The following is a 16,383-nucleotide window of genomic DNA, read 5'->3' on the forward strand; positions in this document are numbered from 1 at the left end:
CTGAAGGTGGAAAATATAAAGAGTGGCTTACATACTTGTTAAAAAAGAAGATTCCCATGCTTTTCCTAGTCCCACTCAGTCAGATACTCCAAAACAGGGACACGGAAGTCAGCAGTTTAAATAAATACCTCAAATCCTCATTAGCACAGTAATGTCTGAAAACCGAATATAGTGGCTTACACAAAAATTCATAAATAGAGAGAAATATAGTACATTCTAATGTATTTAAATTATTGAAAATATGTTTGTCTTTAAAGATATAATCATTATGTAAAATGTCAAGCTTAACTTCCTGTTTTGTGTTAAGTTCTGTATGCTATATGTGTCAGCTTTGCACTGTATTAAAATAAGTATTGCACAATTTAAGAATTTTTGCTTCTTTTCCCAATGTGTTACAAACTGAGATTACTTCATTCCCCCAACCCTCCAAAATCTGAATCTTGTCTCTGTTTACAAAGAACAATATTCAAGAAGGCAAATATATTCACATTCCAGTTTTTTATTTTCACATTATGGGGGGGGGGGGGGGAAAGGTTGGTTCTCTATATTTATGTTTGGCTTTTCAATTAGATGCAGACTGGTGATGTTCCCAAACCAAGAATAGAAATGTGTATACTTGTTATGTGACCATAGCTTTGGAACAACAAAAATCAAGATGTGGTTAAAATAGATGGAGATAATTGGAGGGAATATTTTACTATTTGAAACCAGTGTATCCTGAAAAACTAGCCACAATCCTAAAGTTTACTAAGTGTCCATACTCTCAATTATACTCATGGATAAAGCACAGGATAGAACTCTTAGATTTTTCTTTCTTAAAGTTTCACATTTCAACTGTTATAAGTTAAATTCAGAAAACTGTCTCTCTTTTCTGTAAACCCCATCCTGACACTGACCTTGAACTATCTGTAGCTCTTAGTTTTGATTAGAACCATATGCAGTGACGATCTTTACTGGATGGAAGCAGATCATTGCAGAGAACTGAAGCTTACAAAAAGCTTATTGCCACGTTCTTTAAAACTGGCAGAGAATGTGGGCCATTTTCCACGGTCACATCAGCCCAGCAAATTGTATCCTTTCCCTTCGTGAGGAGGTATCACCCCCAGATGTGTTCCTAAAGCACAATTTGAAGATAATGAGACAAATACTGGATACAACATGCTTCTGACAGAGGCCATGAGTCTAAGCCTGAGGAAGAGAATTAATTTGGCCAGAGGCTGCAGCTGTGGTTTAGCTTCCCTCACTTCTGAGACCTGGATCGCCAGGCCTATCAGATTTAGGAGATGCCAATGCACAGATCAAAAATTTTATTTCAAAAGGAAAAGAGCCATTTTAGAACTTCTAGTAGCATGTGGCTTTGTTCATGGATGGCAGAAGAATTGAGGGAAGCTAGCTATCTATGTAGGTTAAATTGCTCACATAAGTGTGGAAGGTTTAGATTTAAATCCCCCTCTTCATTGGCCCCCAAAAAGCATTGATTCATTTTAGTTTTAAACATTTTTAACATGCTATAATTTTACACTTAACATTTTGTTGTGATATTAAAACATTTTTGCCTGGTAACAAATATGACCAAAACTAGGTAAAGAGCTCATATAAATAATTTTAAAGAGGTTCAAATTAATGAATAAAGGATATAAGGCATACAAAACTAATTTATTATTTATTATATGCCAGGCTGTCTACTAAGAGCACAGACTGGAGACAGAATTTCTGGGTTCAAATTTCAACTTTTGCCTCTGAGTGTAATCAAAAAACAAAGTTCAAAAAGCAACTAGCATTTATGGTACTTTTTTCATTAACAGTTCTAAAGAAGTCTCTGTCCTGTATTTGGACCATTTTTCCACTGAGCAAATCTCTAGCGGGTTTCCTCAGTATCACTTAATACATGTGTATGGATGGCGTAGGGAAGGAAGGTTCCTTCCAAACCTCCACCATCCCTCCAGCATCATTCTTTACCAGTATTTCTGAGCATTCCAGGACACTAAAAATGGTGAACCAGATAGGAACCAAGAAACATCTAAAGACAAGAGGCATTCATTCATTCATTCATTCATCCATTCATTTAATCAGTATCAAACTGAGTGCTTACTATGTAGCAGATATTGTTCTAGACAGGAAGGGCCAGCACAAAAAAATATAAAAAAGTTTCTCTGATCTCATGGAGCTTGTGACTGAATGGAGAAAAAGACAACAATCAAGCAAACAAATAAATCCTACATATTTATTAGGGTAAAGAGTTGGACTTTGTGTGATGGAGAATAACTCAGTGGCTACTTTAAATCTAGAGAACAGGAAAAGACCCTCCAAACATTGGAGATCTGAATGACAAAAAAGAAATAGCTATAGCAAAATGAAAGAAAAGGGAATGCTGGGAAGAAAGAAGAGTTAGAGAAAATTGACCTATGAAAATAACTTGTCATTTCCAAGGAACCGGAAAAAATTGTAGTACGGCATAGAGGTAGTAGACAAGGAAGACAGAGGTAGGAAATAAATTCAGAGAAGTAGTTGAGGTCCAGATTAAAGAAAGCTTGATAAGCCAGGGCAAGATATATAGTACTGTGTGTGATATGAGAAGCCAGTGGATAGAGTAAAGTGATATAATTAACTTACTGATATTTTTTTCAATCATCAAGGCTGTTATGTAAAACACGAATTTTAGCAGAAAAAATAGGAAAACACACCTCTGGGAAATTAGTTAGAAAGGTATTATAGGATTCCAGGTGAGATATGAGTGTGGACTGGAGCAAAGTAATCTACACTAATAAAAGGCAAAGATGCTAATTGACCATAACTTTGCTATGCCCAAGCCACGCCCACCAGCCAGAGTGACTATATGCAAATTAACCCAACCAAGATGGTGGCCGGCAGCCACGGAGCTGGAGCAAGCAGGAGACTTGGTTGCACCGGCGATGGAGAAGCCAAGGTTCCCCCTGCTCTGGCCAGCTGTGGCCTCCTCAAAAGGCAACAAAGTTTCAATTATAGAAGCTAAATAAATCCCAGATACCTGCTTCCAGCCAGCCTCCATGGGAGCTTGGGTGGCTGGGGGCTGTGGCAAGCCTGCAAACAGCCATCAGCCCCTAGCCCAGGCTGGCCAGGCACCCCAGCAAAACCCCACCCTGATCTGGGACACCCTTCAGGGCAAACCAGCCGGCCCCACCCATGCACCAGGCCTCTATCCTATATAATAAAAGGATAATATGCAAATTGACCCTAACCGCAGAGCAACTGGGAATCACTGGTCACTATGACACACACTGACCACAAGGGGGCAGATGCTCAATGCAAGAGCTTCCCCCTGGAGGTCAGTGTGCTCCCACAGGGGGAGCTCTGATCAGACACAAGCCAGGGATGGCTGCCAGTACAGCGGTGATGGTGGGAGCCTCTCCCACCTCCTCAGCAGCACTAAGGATGTCCTACTGCAGCTAGGCCTGCTCCAAGCTGGCAAATGGACATCCCCCAAGGGTTCCCAGGTTGCCAGAGGGATATCTGACTGCCAGCTTAGGCCCAATCACTCAGGAAGCGGGCTTAAGCCAGCAAGTGGTCATTCCCCGAGGGGTCCCAGACTGCAAGATGGCACAGGCCAGGCTGAGGGACCCTTCTGAGTGCACAAATTTTTGTGCACCAGGCCTCTAGTTTTACGATAAGCTGGAAGGAAGTGAACATAATTGGTGATAAGGTTGGGAAGTAGAGTTAATACTTTTCCTAAAGGGTTATGTATACATGTTCAGGGGAAAAACAGAATTGGATGGCCATGACTCCTAATGGTCAATGCTTGAAGTCTACAATTAAAGTGGGTCCTAAGCTCAAACACTTTCAGTGAGGATTGGGAATTTCCTGCTGGGACAGATGGTGCTCTCTCTATTTCTGGATACTGATTTCACTGCTGTTCATGTGGTCCCACCAGCTCCTGCTCCCTCATCCTGGGCCCCGCTGATCTCTCTATCCTCAGGCCAATTTTCTTCTGTATCTCAACCTTTCTCTGCAACCAAAGACAATTTTACAGTTTTAAAAGAGGTGACATCTTCCCTTACTCATAACAAATTCTTTAAAATCTCTTGCCTATGCACCCATGTTTCCTATTCCCTGCACTTAAACTTTAGGCTTCTAAAACACAGAAGCTATAAATTTATTTCTTTTTTGAATGTGTTGAGTGTGTTTCTTCCCCTGTGAACGTTTTGATGACTAAATAGAGGAAAAGAATCAGTGGGCAGAAAAACTTCAAGGAAGTACACACACACACACACACACACCAATCAATATTTTATCATTATCTCTCCACACTTACTTTGCCTATTTAGTCTCAAAATATAATTGTTCCTACTACTCACTAACTCACTTTAATCTTATCCTCTGGCCTCTTTTGGTTTAGTTTTCTTACATATTAAATTAGAATGAACAATCATCAAATCACTTTTAGATCCAAAGTAACCATAATTCCATTATTGATTCTGAGCAGAAACTAATATTTATTTGCCACCTACTATCTTGCAGTCATTTTAGGAAAATGCTGTGGGAGTCAGTCTATATTATATCTCTCACTTAGATTCAAGAATATTTAACAAGAAGATTATCAAGGCTGTTAAGATTGTTTTTGAATTGGTGCACTAGGTATCTTCTAGGAGAGAAATCATCCTAAACACCCAGACACAAAAATTTTAGTTGTGTGTGTTGGGAACTGGAACCTATTCTGAGAATAGTAGGGACCTGGTGGGAGACAGAAATGTCTAATGGGGGCAGTTCATCTACCAAGACTAAAGGTGAGGAGAGGAGATGAGAGGAGAGGAGAGGGGAGGGGAGGCGAGAGGAGGGGAGGGGAGGGGAGGACAGAGGGGAGGGCATGAAAGGGAAAGAAAATAGAAGATACACATAGTAGACTTATTCATATTACACACATGATATATCATAAGAAATCTACAAATAAGTGTGAAGGATCAGGGTGTAAGAAGTGGGTAATATGACTAGATATCCTACAGCATTAAGTAGGGAACACAGTTTGCACTTTTAGTCTGCTTTTTTTTTCTTTTTCAGAAATTGAAGTTTTAAAATGTTAAGTAACTCTGCAAGATTTTATATAATTAGAAAAAGTTGAAAGACTATTACTTATCCATTAAAAATTATTTATTGAGCATGTACTATGTGTTAAGCACCATTTTAGACACTGAAGATACCATAGTGATAGATAATATCGCTGACTTCAAGAAATGTACATAGAAAAACAATGAACAAATAAAACAAGTAAATATATGGTATATCAGATGATGATTATGGGTACAGAGAAAAATAGAACAAGGTTAAAGTAATAGAGAATGGAGGAAGACAAGGTGGGACAAATCATGTTAATTTATATTGAGAAAGTTCTCACTGCTAAATGGACAAATAAGGTTATTGAAGCAAAGTCTAAAAAATGTGTCTGGTGGACACTTGATCCTCCAATGCCTGCGCATATCATTTGTTTGTTATATACCTATGATTACAAAAACAACACAACCTTTTGACTATGACATTGCCTCAGTCATGGTATATTCATCACAGCATATAAAATAATTTAAGTTGTGGATAAGACAGAAAGAAAACTCTCTACTAAATATTGAAATTTCTAAATTATGCAATTTTTCTACCTGCTTGAATTCAATTATACTACCAAACAGAACATTGTAATTAGGGAGCATTCACTGAGAAAAAATTAAGGACCCAAAATATTAAAGGTAACTTAGAATTTTGGGGGAATAGGTGATTGAAGCCTTATTAGAAACAGCTTACATTTGTTCTTTAATCGGAGATATTCTGGTGCCAAAAAAATGTTACTGACATTGCATTTTCCTTAACACTAAAGGAGTCTTTTCAAATGTTTTCTTTAAAATAGTTAAATCTGGCTCTAGCTCTTATTGAATTGATTAAAGAGAATCTTGTTTAATTTGCTTTAACCTTGCAAGTCAAAATACCAACTGTATTTTCTCCCCAAAAAAAGAAATGAAAGTATATTGTTATAGAAAACTACTCACATTGTCTCTTTGTAAATTTCTTAAGTTATAACACCAAGAAATTTGATATTTTCATAAATAAACAATACCTTAATGCTGGAATATAAGCAGGGAAACTGTCAGTTGCCAACTTCAAAAATTTTGATGGGATATTTTCTATACCTTTGCCACACTCACCTGCAATTCACCCACTATCACACTCCATCCTGACTACCAGAGTACACAATATACAGGAATCATATTTAACCATGCTAAAATTGAGACTCTAATTTCCTATCATAAAGCATCTAAGTCCCACTATGCTACTCTGCAGGTATGAAATCTCAAATTTATCCTCTCTAAATCATTGTTTCTTCATCTTTAAAATTAAGCTAATCACATTTTCAAATCTCTTTAACCTCAGGTTGTCTTAAGTCTTTCTAAACACTGGCGACAAACAAGTATCTATCAATAATAACTTTAAATGTAAATGGATTAAATGCCCCAATCAAAAGACATAGGGTAACTGAGTGGATAAGAAAACATGACCCATATATTTGCTGTCTACAGGAAACCCACCTCAGAAAAAAAGACGCACACAGACTGATGGTGAAGGGATGGAAAAAGGTTTTTCAGGTGAATGGAAGTGAAAAAAAGCCGGGGTAGCAATGCTTATATCTGACAAATTAGATCTCAAAGTGAAGGACATAAAAAGAGATAAGGAAGGCCACTTCATAATACTAAAGGGAGCAATCCAACAAGAAGAAATAACTCTGGTAAACATATACGCACCCAATATAGGAGCACCCAAATACATAAGAAAACTTCTGGAGGAGATCAAGGGAGAGATTGACAGCAATACAATCATAGTAGGGGACTTTAACACTCCATTATCACCACTGGACAAATCCTCTAAACAAAAAATCAGCAAAGAAACATCAGTCCTAAATGACTCACTAGATCAGATGGAATTAATTGACATCTTCAGAACATTTCATCCCAAAGCCACAGAATATACATTCTTCTCAAGTGCACATGGGTCATTTTCAAAGATAGACCATATATTGGGTCACAGACAAAGTCTCTTCAAATTCAAGAACATTGAAATCATATCAAGCATCTTCTCAGATCACAATGGCATAAAACTGAAAATCAACTACAATAAAAACAACCCAAAAAAATCAAACACATGGACACTAAATAGCACACTATTAAACAATGACTGGGTTACCAGAGAGATCAAAGAAGAAATAAAAAACATCATGGCAACAAATGAAAACACAACAATCCAAAACCTATGGGACACAGCAAAAGCAGTCTTGAGAGGGAAGTTCATAGCTCTATAAGCCTACTGCAAGAAACAAGAAACAATGAGAATAAATTACCTAACCCTACAACTCAAAGAGTTAGAAAGAGAGCAACAAGAAAAGCCCAGTGTAAGCAGAAGGAAGGAAATAATAAAGATCAGAGCGGAGATAAACGACATAGAGACCAAAAAAACAATACAAAAGATCAAAAAACCCAAGAGCTCGTTCTTTGAAAGGATAAACAAGATTGATGAACCTCTAGCCAGGCTCACCAAGAAACAAAGAGAGAGGACCCAAATAAACAAAATCAGAAATGAAAGAGGAGAAATAACAACAGACCCCTCAGAAATACAAATGATTGTTAGAAAATACTATGAACAACTCTACTCCAACAAACTAGACAACCTGGAGGAAATGGATATATTCCATATTTAGAAAAATACAACCTTCCAAAACTTAATCAGGAAGAAGCTAAAAATCTCAATAGGCCAATAACTATGGAAGAAATTGAAGCAGTCATCAAAAAGCTTCCAGCAAACAAAAGCCCAGGACCAGACGGCTTCACAGGGGAGTTTTACCAAACTTTCAAGGAAGAACTAAAACCTATCCTCCTCAGACTACTACAAAAAATTCAAGAGGAAGGAACACTTCCAAGCTCATTCTATGAAGCCAGCATCATCCTAATACCAAAACCAGATAAAGACAACACAATGAAAGAGAATTACAGGCCAATATCCCTCATGAACATAGATGCCAAAATCCTCAACAAAATCCTAGCAAATCAGATCCAGCAGTACATCAGAAAGATCATACACCATGACCAAGTAGGATTTATCCCAGGGATGCAAGGATGGTACAATATCCGCAAATCAATAAACGTAATACATCACATAAACAAATTGAATGAAAAAAACTACATAGTCATATCAATTGATGTGGAAAAAGCATTTGACAAAATCCAACACCCTTTCTTGATAAAAACTCTCAGCAAGATAGGAATAGAGGGATCATACCTCAACATAATAAAAGCCATATATGACAAACCCACAGTCAACATCATAATCAATGGGCAAAAACTAAAACCATTCCCCCTAAAAACAGGAACAAGACAGGGATGCCCCCTCACACCACTCCTGTTCAACATAGTATTGGAAGTACTAGCCATTTCGATCAGAGAAGAAGAAGAAATAAAAGGCATCCAAATTAGAAAAGCAGAAGTAAAACTGTCCTTATTTGCAGATGACATGATACTGTACATAGAGAACCCTAAAGACTCCATCAAAAAATTATTAGACTTAATAAATGAATTTGGCAATGTAGCAGGATACAAAATTAATGCCAAGAAATCCAAGGCATTTCTTTACACCAATAGTGAACTTACAGAAAGTGAGACTAAAAAAACAATCCCATTTACCATCGTACCAAAAAAATTAAGCTACCTAGGAATAAACTTAACTAAGGAGGTAAAAGACTTAATGTGAAAAACTACAGGACACTGAAAAAAGAGATAGAGGAAGACATAAACAGAAGAACATACCATGTTCATGGATTGGTAGAATCAACATCATCAAAATGTCCATACTACCCAAAGCAATCTATAGATTCAATGCAATCCCCATTAAATTACCAATGGCATATTTCACAGATCTAGAATGAAAGTTCCAAAAATTCATCTGGAATAAAAAAAAGACCTTGAATAGCTGTAGCAATCCTGAGAAAGAAGAACAAAGTAGGTGGGATCTCAATACCAGATATCAAACTGTATTACAAAGCCACTGTTCTTAAAACAGCTTGGTACTGGCAAAAGAACAGACATATAGATCAATGGAATAGAATAGAGAACCCAGAAATCGACCCAAACCACTATGCCCAATTAATATTCGACAAAGGAGGCAAGAGCATACAATGAAGTCAAGACAGTCTCTTCAATAAATGGTGTTGGGAAAATTGGACAGAAAGATGCAAAAAGATGAAACTAGACCACCAACTCACACCATACACAAAAATAAACTCAAAATGGATAAAAGATTTAAACGTAAGACGGGAGACCATAAAAATACTAGAGGAATCCACAGGCAGTGAAATTGCAAACATATGCCAAAGGAATTTCTTCTCTGATAATGCTCCTAGGGCAATGGAAACTAAAGAGAAAATAAACAAATGGGACTACATCAAAATAAAAAGCTTTTGCACAGCAAAGGAAACTATCAACAAAACAACAAGAAGACCCACTACATGGGAGAACATATTTGCCAATGATATCACCGATAAGAGTTTAATCTCCAACATTTACAGGGAACTCATGAAACTTAACAATAGGAAGATAAACAATCTAATCAAAAAATGGGCAAGGGACCTAGATAGACACTTTTCCAAAGAGGACATACAGAAGGCCGAAAGATATATGAAAACATGCTCAAAGTCACTAATCATCTGAGAGATGCAAATCAAAACGACAATGCGGTATCATCTCACACCTGTCAGAATGGCTATCATCAACAAACGACAAGTGCTGGAGAGGATGTGGAGAAAAAGGAACACTGGTGCACTGCTGGTGGGAATGCAGACTGGTGCAGCCACTATGGAAGACAGTATGGAGTTTCCTCAAAAAACTAAAAATGGAACTCCCATTTGACCCAGTGATCCCACTTCTAGAAATATATCCCAAGAAACCAGAAACACCAATCAGAAAGGATATAGGCACCCCTATGTTCATAGCAGCACAATTCACCATAGCTAAGATTTGGAAACAGCCTAAATGCCCATCAGCAGATGAGTGGATTAAATACTGTGGTACATCTACACAATGGAATACTATGCTGTGGTAAAAAAGAAGGAACTCTTGCCTTTTGCAACAGCATGGATGGAAATGGAGAGCATTATGCTAAGTGAAATAAGCCAGTCAGGGAAAGATAAAGATAAATACCACATGATCTCACTCATTTGTGGATTATAGAGAACAACATAGACTGATGAACAGGGACAGATCCAAAGACAGAGAAACAGCGATCAGACTATCAATCCCCAGAAGGAAAGTAGGGGAAGGAGGGGGTAAGGGGAAGAGATCAACCAAAGGACTTGTATGCATGCATATAAGCCAAACCAATGGACATGGACAACAGGGGGATGAGAGCATGAGTGGCAGGGGGAGGATGGGGGTTAATGGGGGGAATGAGGACACATTTATAATACCTTAATTAATAAAGAATTAAAAAAAATGCTTAGCACAAAAAAAAAATTTCTGAGTATATACAGGTGCTCAAAAAATGTATGCATACTTCAACAGCTGATAGCTCAATTTTTAAAATGAAATGTAATTTAATAAACACTACTTTCATAAATAAAAAATAAATAAATAAATAAATAAATAAATAAATAAATATTTTCTGAGACAGACAACCATGCCTTTGGATCCTAATTCATCAATTTATTATATGGGTTATCTTGCACTGGTAATGTGACTCTTTGTCTCATTTTTCCCTTTCAAGTAGATATTAAAAATATACCATTCTTTGAAGGGTAAATGAGGTAATACATGGGAAGTACTTAGTTCAATATGTAGCAATTTAAAAAATTCAATCAATCTTTCCTAATATATCCAAGTATTATGCTTCATATTTTCCCAAGATTCCTGGTAGAATCTGGCCCTCATTGCCTTAATCAATCACATTGCCAAAGAGGATATAGTTTCTACAGTTTTATTAGGAAAAAAAAGGCAGTATTTTACTTTAGAAATAAACAGAGTAAGAGCATTATTTCTTTAAATTTCCAGGGACAAAGTTAATTTTATTTTATAGAGGCTCCAGCACCTAAACTTAAAATGGCAGTTATGAAGGATCTCTTGAGAAGAAACATGTATTTTAGTAGATTGGAGTGTATTGATATTAATCTCTTATTTCTTCTTCTAAATATGTGTGGGATCGATCTAAATACTTCTAGCACAAATTTATATAAAAATTATGATATCAATATGCTCTTCATTAATATTCAGTATGAAATGAACATACAAGATAAAACATTTTTCATGAGAAGGATGGTAATATAAACTTTGGTAAAAGCAGAATTTGCCAACAGCATTTTTTTCCTTAACATACACCCTTTAAAGACATCTTTATCAGATTGTTCAGTGTTCATACAAAGACTTAATAATTTGTTTGAAGGAGTGTATTCTAATATTGTAGCATTCATTTTATCTATTATTAACATACTAGAGGCCCAGCGCAAGTAGGGTCCCTAGGCCTAGCCTGCATTCAGGGCTGTGGCGGACACTCTGCACCGCCCTGCGATGCTCCCCACCCAGCGACTGGTCCCAGATGCTCTGTGATGCTCGCCTCTGCTGCCCTGAGTCGCTCCAAGAAGCTCCCCTCCCTGCGATGCTCCTCAAGCTCCCCGCCCAGTGATGCTCACTGCAGCTTGCTGCTGGACATTCACCACTGCTCACCACCTGCTGCCTGCTGCCGCTCAACAGTCCCCAGTCCCGCCCTACTGCCACCCTCCATTCACCGTGGTTCTCGTTTGCCATGCTGTGATCGGAGCCTGCAGAGTGGGGGCGGGGGGGTGTGAGGGACTGAGAGGTGGATAATGCACCTCATGGTGATTGGTTGAGCGGCCATCTGGTCGTTACACTTATGGACCTGACCTTTTATTATATAGGATGTCCCATCTTTTTGCCTCTGCTTTGGTTTTGTTTATTTTGTTTTTGTTATATAAGACCTTTATCCCTCCTCAGGCCTCCTGGTTCTATTAGCATAGGTTGTTCTGCTTATTTGTTTGCTTTTTAGTTATAAGGAATAGTGAAGTCAGCAAGAATCCAAAATTTAGTATTGTTCAGATTAACTTTCTCCTTATATTACACACAAATTATGGAAGAGTTTAATCAAAGGAGATAGGTTATTCTTTAGCATCATCTCTTTCCTAACAGTCAAACCTTCTGTGCCCACCCTGGTGAAGCTCCAGGACTAGAGATACTTTTTATGATCTTTCAGTAATTTCTTCAGAGCAATATCCTTTCAGGCAGGTTATTGCTGCTCTCTCAGAATTTATGATATTAGGCATCAAAAATGCCCCATAATTTGAGCACGGGACAAAGAGAAATTGGAAATTCAGCTTCACTGGCTTTTGACTTATTTAAAAAAAAACTCACAAACTTTAGTTTCTTTATTCATGAAATGCATATTATGTGAAAGACTACCATCATTTTACCTTAAATAAATGGATGGGCTGTGGAGAAAGCTCTTCCCCCTCCTATCTCTTCTGCCCTGAATCTGAAAGTAGCTAAAAGATAAAGACATGTGAGTCTTTGTCAGACTAGAGAAATTGGGTCTTCTCTTAGGTCATCTGTAGTTCCAATTTGTTGCACTATCATGTTGCTAAGATGGGTACCCCATGATAATATAAGCTACTATGATTTGAGTTACTATTGTGTGCTAAGTGCCTTACTTGGTGTCTTATTGAATTCTCACAGCAATTTACTTACATCCTTGGATAAAGAGACTGAGGTTTATGTATCAGTTACAGTTAAAAGGTAGTATTTAAAAATAACTGTATCTAATTCCAGAGGTCATCACAATTGAATTAAAGTGTTTCTGTGCTCTTTTCTGTTCCAGTATAATCCATTTGGGTGGTTAGAATTTATCTCCACCACATCCTTAGGTTTTTTCCTTCAGATTCTATTTTTGTATATAGACATATGCCGATTTATAATTGTACTAGAGGCCCAGTGCACAGATTTGTGCACTGGTGGGGTCCCTCTGCCTGGCCTGTGGGGATCAGGCAGAAACCAACAGTCTGACATCTCCCAAGGGGTCCCTGATTGCAAATTGCACAGACCAGGCCTAGGGACCCCACTGGTGCACAAATCCGTGCACTGGGCCTCTAGTATGCATATAAGATCTTAGGTTAATATCGTCTTGCCCTCGCCCCTTCCCCCTTCCCTCTGAGATTCATCAGTCTGTTCCATGTTTCCATGGCTGTGCATTGAGCATCTTCCCCCTGGTGGTCAGTGCGCATCATAGCTACCGGTCAAATGGTAAGACACTTAGCATATTAACCTTTTATATATATAGATTAGTCAGAATGGACTATGTTATGCTGCAGTAACAAGCAACCCACACCCTCAATGGCTTAGAGCAATATAGGTTTAATTCTTGTTTGTGCTACATGTTCTTCTCTGGTCATCTGGGAATTTTGCTCCATAAAATCCATACTCTATACTGAGGTCATTTTTAAGGTAATCAATATAGCAATATATTGATCATAAGTTATTATCTAACACATATATTATTTATACTATGAGTTAGCCATGGTCTACAAACTTTGTGTACGACTAAAACCTTAATTAATGAATTATGCTTCATAGTATCACATAATATTTGTCACATGTTATATAGTTACTCCATAGCTTTAAAAGAAAATCCCCAATTATTGCAACTAAGATGGTTTCATCATTTTATTTAGCTGGTATTCTCATTCTAGTGTGCCCTTAACCACAGTATTCTCCAGTGGTTAAGGGCACACTCCCCAGGAACCAGAGGTTCTGGGTTCACATGCCTGTGTGCCAATGGCTATGTGACCCTAGGTAAACTACATGAACTTCCTGTGTCTCAGTTTTCTCCCCTTTGCAATGTAAGTGTGCCTATCTCATAGGGTTGCTAGATTCATTAGTTGAGGTTTTAGATGTACACAAAGTTTGTAGACCATGGCTAACTCATAGTAAAAACAATATATGTATGAGCTAATAACTTATGAATAAAAGGTAAGCATTCCTAGCAGTGGAATTTTTCAAGTGAATGATTATATCAATATTAAGGCTTTAAATACTCAAAGCAAAATTGGAACATATTTTTAAAGTTTTGAACCTTAAAATTATAATAAGGCATTTCCCAAGAAGAACCAATTCTACTCTATGGAGTAGATTATGCACAGTTTGCTAATCAAATGTAGGCACTTGATAAAGCCTGAAGCTACATGTGTATAGGTTAGAGTCTTTTCAGTAATATTGTCTTCCCAAATTGCAATAAGTTTGCAATCTCCTTTGACCAACTTCCCCTTTATACTGTGGCTTGTCTCACACTGAACCATAGGAATATTTGTTCTTTGGTAAAGAGCTTACTTCTGAAGCTAAGGCTAACCTCAATAATAGGCAGGCCCAACCATCAGCTCTACCCTTTAGATCTTTATTTTACTTTGTAAAGCTAAGCAAGAACATGTAGCAATCATACTTGATGCATGCAGGTTCCAGTTCCCTGGCTCCTATACAGTAAATTTGTCTCCTCTCCCCTTATGTTTCAGGGCTTTCAGAAGCAAATTCTTCTCAGGCATTTGATATCTCCCATTAGCATGTACATTTATCATACTGTAAGAATATACCATTTAATTTTTAAAGGAGGCAATGAAGTTTCTCAAAATTAAAAGTATCATTGCATTCTATATGGTGTTAAGATAATTATTGTACTTACTATTTGACTTATATTTTTCCTGAATATTTAAAAACCTTGTTTTATTTCCTGCAGTTCCATCTACTTTACTGTCTATTGCTTTTTTTATTAAATGAATATGCACATTAGAGAGGAATAAAGAGAAAAATGTCCATCTAAATTTCCTAAACAAGTGAATGAGTTGACTATTACAGTTATACTAACAAAATATATGGCCACATGTCCCTGTAATCTCCAAGACCAGCAATCCCCATGTTGATGGATGGAAAGACTCAGATACCATTGAAAACACAGAGCCTAGATTTAGCTCTTTGTTCCCTGACACATCTGACTAGCATTTGGTTAATGTCAGTGTCTTGCTAATAGGCTTAGTGCAATCTCTTCCTCAGCATGATTAATTATAATAGGGCTGCTGCTGAAAAGGTGTGCTTAATGTATTGTAAAGGGTCACAGATGGGCAGTATTAAGCCCAAGATGCCAAGCTAGCTAGACTATGAAAGCTATAATCCATATTTAATATCCTTTCCCATTAACAATAACAGCCATATATAAGTGATTTCAGTTAAGAACTAATCTAAGGCAGTAACAAAGTTAGATGGCATCCCTAATTACAGGGGGTAGGGCCCCATTAGGCCCACCTACCATTGACCGTTCACCAATGTTGGTAGAAATTCATGTGGGTTTTATGACAATAGGCAACTAAAGGAGATATTTGGTATATGGTTATTCAAAGAAAAAAATAAGAGGATCCATTTTATTTCACACATTTAGCTCATTTCTTTTGAAAAACATGATTTAAAAATTAACTTAATATGCACTCATGTGATCTTTCATTTTTCTTCTATTTCTAAAATTAGTGGACGTTTGCAGGGCAATTTATGTATTCAGTATACATGAAACCTCTTCCAAAATATGGCTTTGTCTGAATCATCTGATTTTGTTTTGTGAAATTAATTAAATTGACTTTATTTCCACTCAACAGACTCTCTTCCTTTGGATAATACACTATAAAAATGACATAACGCAATTACTAATTTGCAACCAACCAGGCTAATTAACATGATTCTAAGTCTGCAGCTCTGAAAGATATGATTACATCTTAAAGAAAACATAGCATGGATAAGTTATATTGAAACCATTAAGACACCTACAATAAAAACTCATGCTTAACTCTCTATTTTATCACTTCAGCTTTAGTAGGAATTTCTAATGTATTTGAGGCTTTGTACTCATAGCCTCTGAATTCTCCATCCCCTCCTCCCTATGGGATTGTTAACCCAGTACACACTTATATTCATTATTTAATCAGTATTTATTAATCACTATATTGGTCAATGCACTAAGAGAATAAATTGTAAACAAAATAGCTATAAACTGCAATCAGAAAACTCTAACTATAATATTCTAGTAGGGAGACAGGTTGTTCAATAAATAGAAACACAAAAATGTATATAAATGTTCATAAATTTATGTAAGAATAATTCATATAAATGTCTAAATAGGGCTCTATATTTCAAAGTTAGCAGTGTGCTGGTTTAAATTGAATGCAGAAAGTCTTGTCAAAGGAGTACATAGAAAGTGGGGCCTAAAGAGTGAATAAGAGTTAACCAGAGAGAAAGGGGGAATGTTCCACATGCAGGAAAGAGCATGATTCTTGGGTGGTGACAAGCTTGGTGC

This window comes from Myotis yumanensis, unplaced genomic scaffold, assembly GCF_028538775.1.
Source record: "Myotis yumanensis isolate MYYU_CA2020_CCGP unplaced genomic scaffold, mMyoYum1.0.hap1 SCAF_3, whole genome shotgun sequence".
In the NCBI taxonomy this organism is placed as follows: Eukaryota; Metazoa; Chordata; class Mammalia; order Chiroptera; family Vespertilionidae; genus Myotis; species Myotis yumanensis.